Source organism: Mustela putorius, unplaced genomic scaffold (assembly GCF_011764305.1).
Source record: "Mustela putorius furo isolate JIRA1106 unplaced genomic scaffold, ASM1176430v1.1 tig00000874_pilon_pilon_pilon, whole genome shotgun sequence".
NCBI lineage: Eukaryota > Metazoa > Chordata > Mammalia > Carnivora > Mustelidae > Mustela > Mustela putorius.
Genome location: NW_025421505.1, coordinates 8,715,024 through 8,720,871, shown reverse-complemented (window position 1 = coordinate 8,720,871; position 5,848 = coordinate 8,715,024).

Below are 5,848 nucleotides of genomic sequence, written 5' to 3'. Positions count from 1 at the left end.
CCTGTCTCACGCAGTCCGGCCCAGGCAAAAGCATGCTGGAAGGCAGAACCATCCAGACACTTGAGCAGTACTCTGTGTGTTTGATTGTTTGGGACTGTAGGGTTGCTCCTCAGTGATATTTGCAAGAGAACTGCCCATCTCCACAGTTATGGAAGAAAGCCCTGTAACTAAGCTCATAGCTCCGGGTAGCTGGGCAGAACTCCAGCAGCAGCCCATCGAGAGCCAATCTGAAAAGCATTATACATGTACACACAAGAACCATGCTGAATGCTTTACCATTGCTATTTCACTTATTCCGCAAGACAGCCCAGTGAGATAGGTAACATTGCCCCATTTTACAGAAGAGGAAGTCAAGGACTGAGGATGTGTGGTGACAGTGAGTATGTGGCGAAACTGGGATTTGAAACCTAGTTGTGCTGGTAGGGGTCTTAGAGCTTCTCCTCAGCTATTGTTGTGACAGAAGAGGGATGACTGAAATTGGGCCCTCTGAGCAGAGGAGCCCGAGGCAAGGCCTCCATTCTCACCACAGTAAGGGTTGGAGGACGGATGAGCATGTGGCCAGCGTGTCAGAGGGTTAGAGGAGGAACCTTCACAAACCATGTCCACCTAACAGTGGTAAGCAACTCCCATGTCGTCCTGGGGCCGAAGAGAAAAGGAGGTTGGAATGTCTCCATTCTGCCAAGGAAGAACTACAGACTCGAGACCCCTGGCGCTACCTTACCACCGAAGAGAGGCTCCATCCCCCGCCAGCAGCAGTACCTTCTTGGCCCCTTCAGCGTGCACTCCGGTTATGTGAGCTTCATGGCTCAGTGCCCACACCCAACACTGAGGGCATTTCCTTTTCCTCTTATTGCGCCTTTATTCTAGAAGGAGGACAAAGGAGGAAACCGTAGCCCAGAGGGAGGGCAGGCCTCCCTGGAGTTTCTGGCTTTCCCCTCTTAATGCCTCTAGAGTTGACTTGAAATGAGTGCCTGAAAAGAGTAAGCGACCCGGGGTCTGGTAAGCAGTTTCTTTTTCTTCTTCCTCCACCTAATTTGTAACTTTGAATTTGTAACTTTGAATGTCTTCCAAGAGGATATATGTCACATTGTAAAACAGCCATTTGTTATGCTTACCTCTTACTACATGGGTCAAAAATCGGGGCTAGATAAAACAGTGGTTTGTTTCTGCTCCACAATATTTGGGATAGCAGCTGGGAGCCGAAATTCATCTGAAGGACTGACAGCTCACAAGTCTGGCAGCTGAAGCTGGTTGTTGACTAGAACCTTCCCTGGGACTGTTGGCCAGGACACCTACAACTCAGAGCTCAACATGGCAGCCAGGTTCTAAGGGCAGCATCCCAAGAGAGCCAGGCAGAGCTGTACTGCCTTCTAGGTTACTAGCTCTGGAAGTCACCCAGGGCCTCTCAATACCTGCCACATTCCATTGGTCAGGGCAGTCCCACCCCGTTTCACTACCATCTCTTGGTAGAGGAGAGGGGAGGCTCTGGAAGAGTGTATAGAACTGGTAATGTGGCCAGTTTTTGGAATCACAGATAGGCAAGCCCATCAGAATCTCAGAATCAGCAGGCCTCCAGGGAGAGGAAGAGAGATCCCAATCCCAAGCTCATTGTTTGGGGCTCTTTTCCTCCCCAACCTTGATTTTACAGTTCCCCACTGCCCTGGCAGCTCTTTGATGCCTTTAAAAAATGTTATCTCCTGGGGTGCCTGGGTGGCTCAGTGGGTTAAGCCTCTGCCTTCAGCTCAGGTCATGATCCCAGCATTCTGAGATCGAGCCCTGCATTGGGCTCTCTGCTCAGCAGGGAGGCTGCTTCCCCCTCCTTCTGCCTGCCCCTCTGCCTACTTGTGATCGCTATCAAATAAATAAATAAAATCTTTTAAAAAAATGTTATCTCCAGTTTTTCTAGCTGTTCTCAGTGAAAAGGGGTTGGGACTATACAAGCCAATGTGCCCTCTCTGGAAAGGGGGCCCTGAGGCACTGCTTTGAGAATGTACACAATAAAATGTCTGCACCCCCAAAGTTACATGCCCCATATATGCTCCTGGAATGTGCAAACATTAAGCACTGGACATAGGAAGCTTTAGAAATACGTGAGAAAAAACAATGATGACATACAAATAAAGTGATTCCAACTTCATAAAAAGTGTTTATGCAGGTGGAGAAGCATCAGAGTGGTCCAATGGGAGAGTTGTCTAAAAATTACAGGCAATTTGGTATGCTTTTTTGCAAAATTAAACCCTGATCCCCCTCCCCCAGCATTGTATCACAAAAACTTTCAGACATAGAGCTAACTTGAAAGAATTATACAGCGAACACCACCTGTATACCCACCGCCTGGATTCTGCCATTAGCATTATACTATTACACATCTCTCCATCCCTCTATCCATCTTACTTATCCACCTTATATTTGATGCACTTCAAACTAAGCCACAGTCCTTAAATACTTCCCTCTAAATACTTCAGAATTTCTTTTTTTTTTTTTTTAAAGATTTTATTTATTTATTTGACAGAGATCACAAGAAGGCAGAGAGAGAGAGAAGGAAACAGGCTCCAGAGCAGGGAGCCCGATGCAGGACTCGATCCCAGGACCCTGGGATCATGACCTGCACCAAAGACAGAGGTTTTAACCCACTGAGCCACCCAGGCGCCCAATACTTCAGAATTTCAGTGACTAAAGCCCAGAACAAGGATTTGGGGAACCTTTCTTCTAGTTTAGGATAGCCATAGAAGCCCGGGAGTGAGATTCAGTCAAAGGTCTTCTCAAGATAAGGGGCCTTCAATCTTTTAGGTAAAAAGCTCCAGCAAAGGACCCTAGAAAGGAGAACAGCAGCCTGGACAGGCACTTGGCTCTCATTTACTCCAATATTCTATCTTATTGCCTTGCTTTATTTTCATTACAGCATTTAGGAAATTTTCTTTTCCCTTGTTTGTTTATTGTCTGTCTCCCATCCAGAATGTAAATTCCTGAGAGCAGAGACCTTCTCTGTCTTATTCCCTGCCACGACCAGCACATGGTTTTTGCTCCGTATTTGTTGAGTGAGTGATTCATTGTTTCATTTACTGGGTGGAGAAGGGGGGTCCAGAGAGGGGAAGTGATTTTACCTGATGAAACAGAGGAGTCCTTGACCCCCATTGTCCAGCTCTTCTTGAGTCCAGTCCTTTTCTCACGAACCCTGGGACTCCTTGGGGGCACCTGTGGCGTGGCTCACAATTGTCTGCCTGTAGGTATAAGCTCCAGTGAGTTGGACCTAAAGCAGGACTGGGAGCAGAGCTTCAGCCTCCCACATGGGTGCACCTGAGTATGGAAAGCCTCCCCTCCCTCTCTCAGTCCTCCTCGTATTCTGTGCTCTTTGAAGACAGCCCTTTGCCCTGTGGTGATGGGGCAAAAGCATGGAAACCCTGGGCATCAGGTGGGGTGGGGAGGCTAGGCACCTGTCCACAAGTGAGCAGATGAAGACAAGACTCTATTCTCTCCCACTGGAAATGGTCGGTGTGGTAACCGAGCTGAACTCTCCTTCCCATAGTCTCCAGGATGGGGTACCCAAGACCCTGCCTTCCTAGGTCTCCCTTACACACACACCACAAATGCTCTGACCACAGTCCTGCTGTCTCATGAAGAGAAGGAACTTCATTTCCTGAGAATGGTTTACTTGCCAAGCTGTCTGTGGTTATAATTCTCAGTCCAGAGGCTGGGAAGTTCCAGGAAGGGTGGGAGGGAGAGGTTCAGGTCACACAGCCAATGTCAAGGCTTGAACCCCAGGGCTCTCTGACTTGGAAAACCTGCAGTGTTTTTCCAAGTGTGGCCACATCGTGTGTGTGTGTGTGTGTGTGTGTGTGTGCACGCGTGCAGGGGGGTGGAGGGAGGGTATTCTTCAGATGATTTTGAGGGTGAACACTTTTTATTTTATTATTTCTTAAGCAAACTCTACCCCTAGCATGGGGCTCAAACTCACCACCCTGAGATCAGGTGTCCTATGCTCTCCTGAGCCAGCCATGCCCTAACACTTTCTATTTTAATAGTTATTTTCATGTATGTTAGAACATACAAGTAGCACATCAAACCTTTTTATGGTAATATAAAAGAAACTATAAAGAAAGAAATCAACCAAAAGAAGCATACTAAGAGTTAATAGGGCAGATGTAGAGAATGCAAAACTAAGCTGGTGGGGTTTGGTCTTAAGATGGCACTTGCTACCCTTAGGTACCCAGATACCTCCTGCACATACAGTCATTGTTTTCCAGGGTTTCTAAACGCTTTGAATTCAGGCTTTTCCGATTTACTTTTGGTGAGCAGACAGATTGAGTTGGCACTTCCTGGGAAACGTGTGGGAGCACCTGCCCTCATTGGCTGCCCTTGGGATCTAACAAGAGACTGGGCATGTGGCCTCTGGGCCTTTGGGCTAGAGCGTTTATCCAGCAGAGGCGTCTAGGGCTTGGCAATTTCGTGACCCATCCGGTGCTTCTGAGACCAAGAGACAAGTCCAGCTAGAGAAGGAACTTCCCTGCCCGGGAGAGGCCAGCCTGAGGGAGGCCCACCGCTGCCTGGATTTCCAGGCTTTGGCTCGGGTCAGCACGCACTCACTTATTTCACAAATGAAAAGGGAGAGTGCATAAATTGACGCCTCAACTGCAGGAGGTGATGGGCACTCGAGGTGACAGGGGCACCAACCCCGAGGAAATAGTTGCCGATGTGGGCTCTTTATGCACCAAAATGTACCCCCACCCCCCGCACCCCTTGTCACGAAGAAGAGTTGCCGCCGGCCACAGACTCCCCCCCCCCCCCGGGGCGTGACACCCACCGCAGGCGGCGCGGACTCTGCGTCTTGGATTAAGGGTCCCCCAGCAAGCTCTGCTTGCACACTGCTGTGCAATCTGTCTCCAACCTGCACCCCCAACCACTCGCCCTGAGCGGGGCCTGCAGTGTCTGAGGGACCTCCTGTGGGAACCACAACCAGGAGAGTGTTTCACCCGCCACGCACCACGGCCGGGGTAACCGGTCTTCGGCAGCGGAGGCCCAAGTCCCGCAGCTGCCAGACGGACCAACGCATAGCTTTGCGGCACCACACGTGGGGCAGGGAGCCCTGGGGAAGAAGTCCGCGCGCAACCCCGACCCCGGGGGCGGAACGCATCTCAGGTCCTCTCCGCTCTTTGAACCTCCCCTCCTCCCTGTCCTATCGCAAATAATACCCTCACCGCAGAGACCTGTGTGTCGTATTTCTGCTCGGCTCTGTGGCCAGTCAGGCCCGGGTACGCGCATCTAGAAAAGCGGGAGAGATTTCCCTGGGGCTTGGGTGGGGATGGCGTGAGCTGACTTGATGTAAGACGACACCCACGGCGCCAGGTCCATTCTAGGGACTTAGCAGGTCCCTCTCCCCAAGAGAGCCTACGTCCTTTGAATACCTTGCAGCAATTGAGGGGCGGGGAGTCGTAATGGAATACATTTGGAGAGAGGGGTGGGAAGGCAGCTTTTTTAGAGTTCCAGGTCGTCCTGGTCTCTGGACATGGCTGTAATTTGTATTTGGCCTCAGTTTCTTCATCTGTAAACTGGGAAGAAGGCCTACGTCCAGGCGACTGGGACTTTAGAAAGGCGGATGGCGGTGGTGCACGGGAGGTCAGTGCACCCGGGTTCCGGCTTCCCCAAGGTTCCCACGGCTGCGGGGCGCAAGCACACCTTCCAGGCGGCGCAGGAATCAACGAGACCGTGAGACCCGGCTCCGCCGCCCACGCGAGCGTGCGAAAGAGACCTGGGAGTCGCGCAAGGGCGGGGCCCGCGAGGGCCGGGAGACGCCCTTTCGGTGTGGGCCAACCAGCGCCCGTCTCTGAACAGCCAATGAGGACGCACCTTA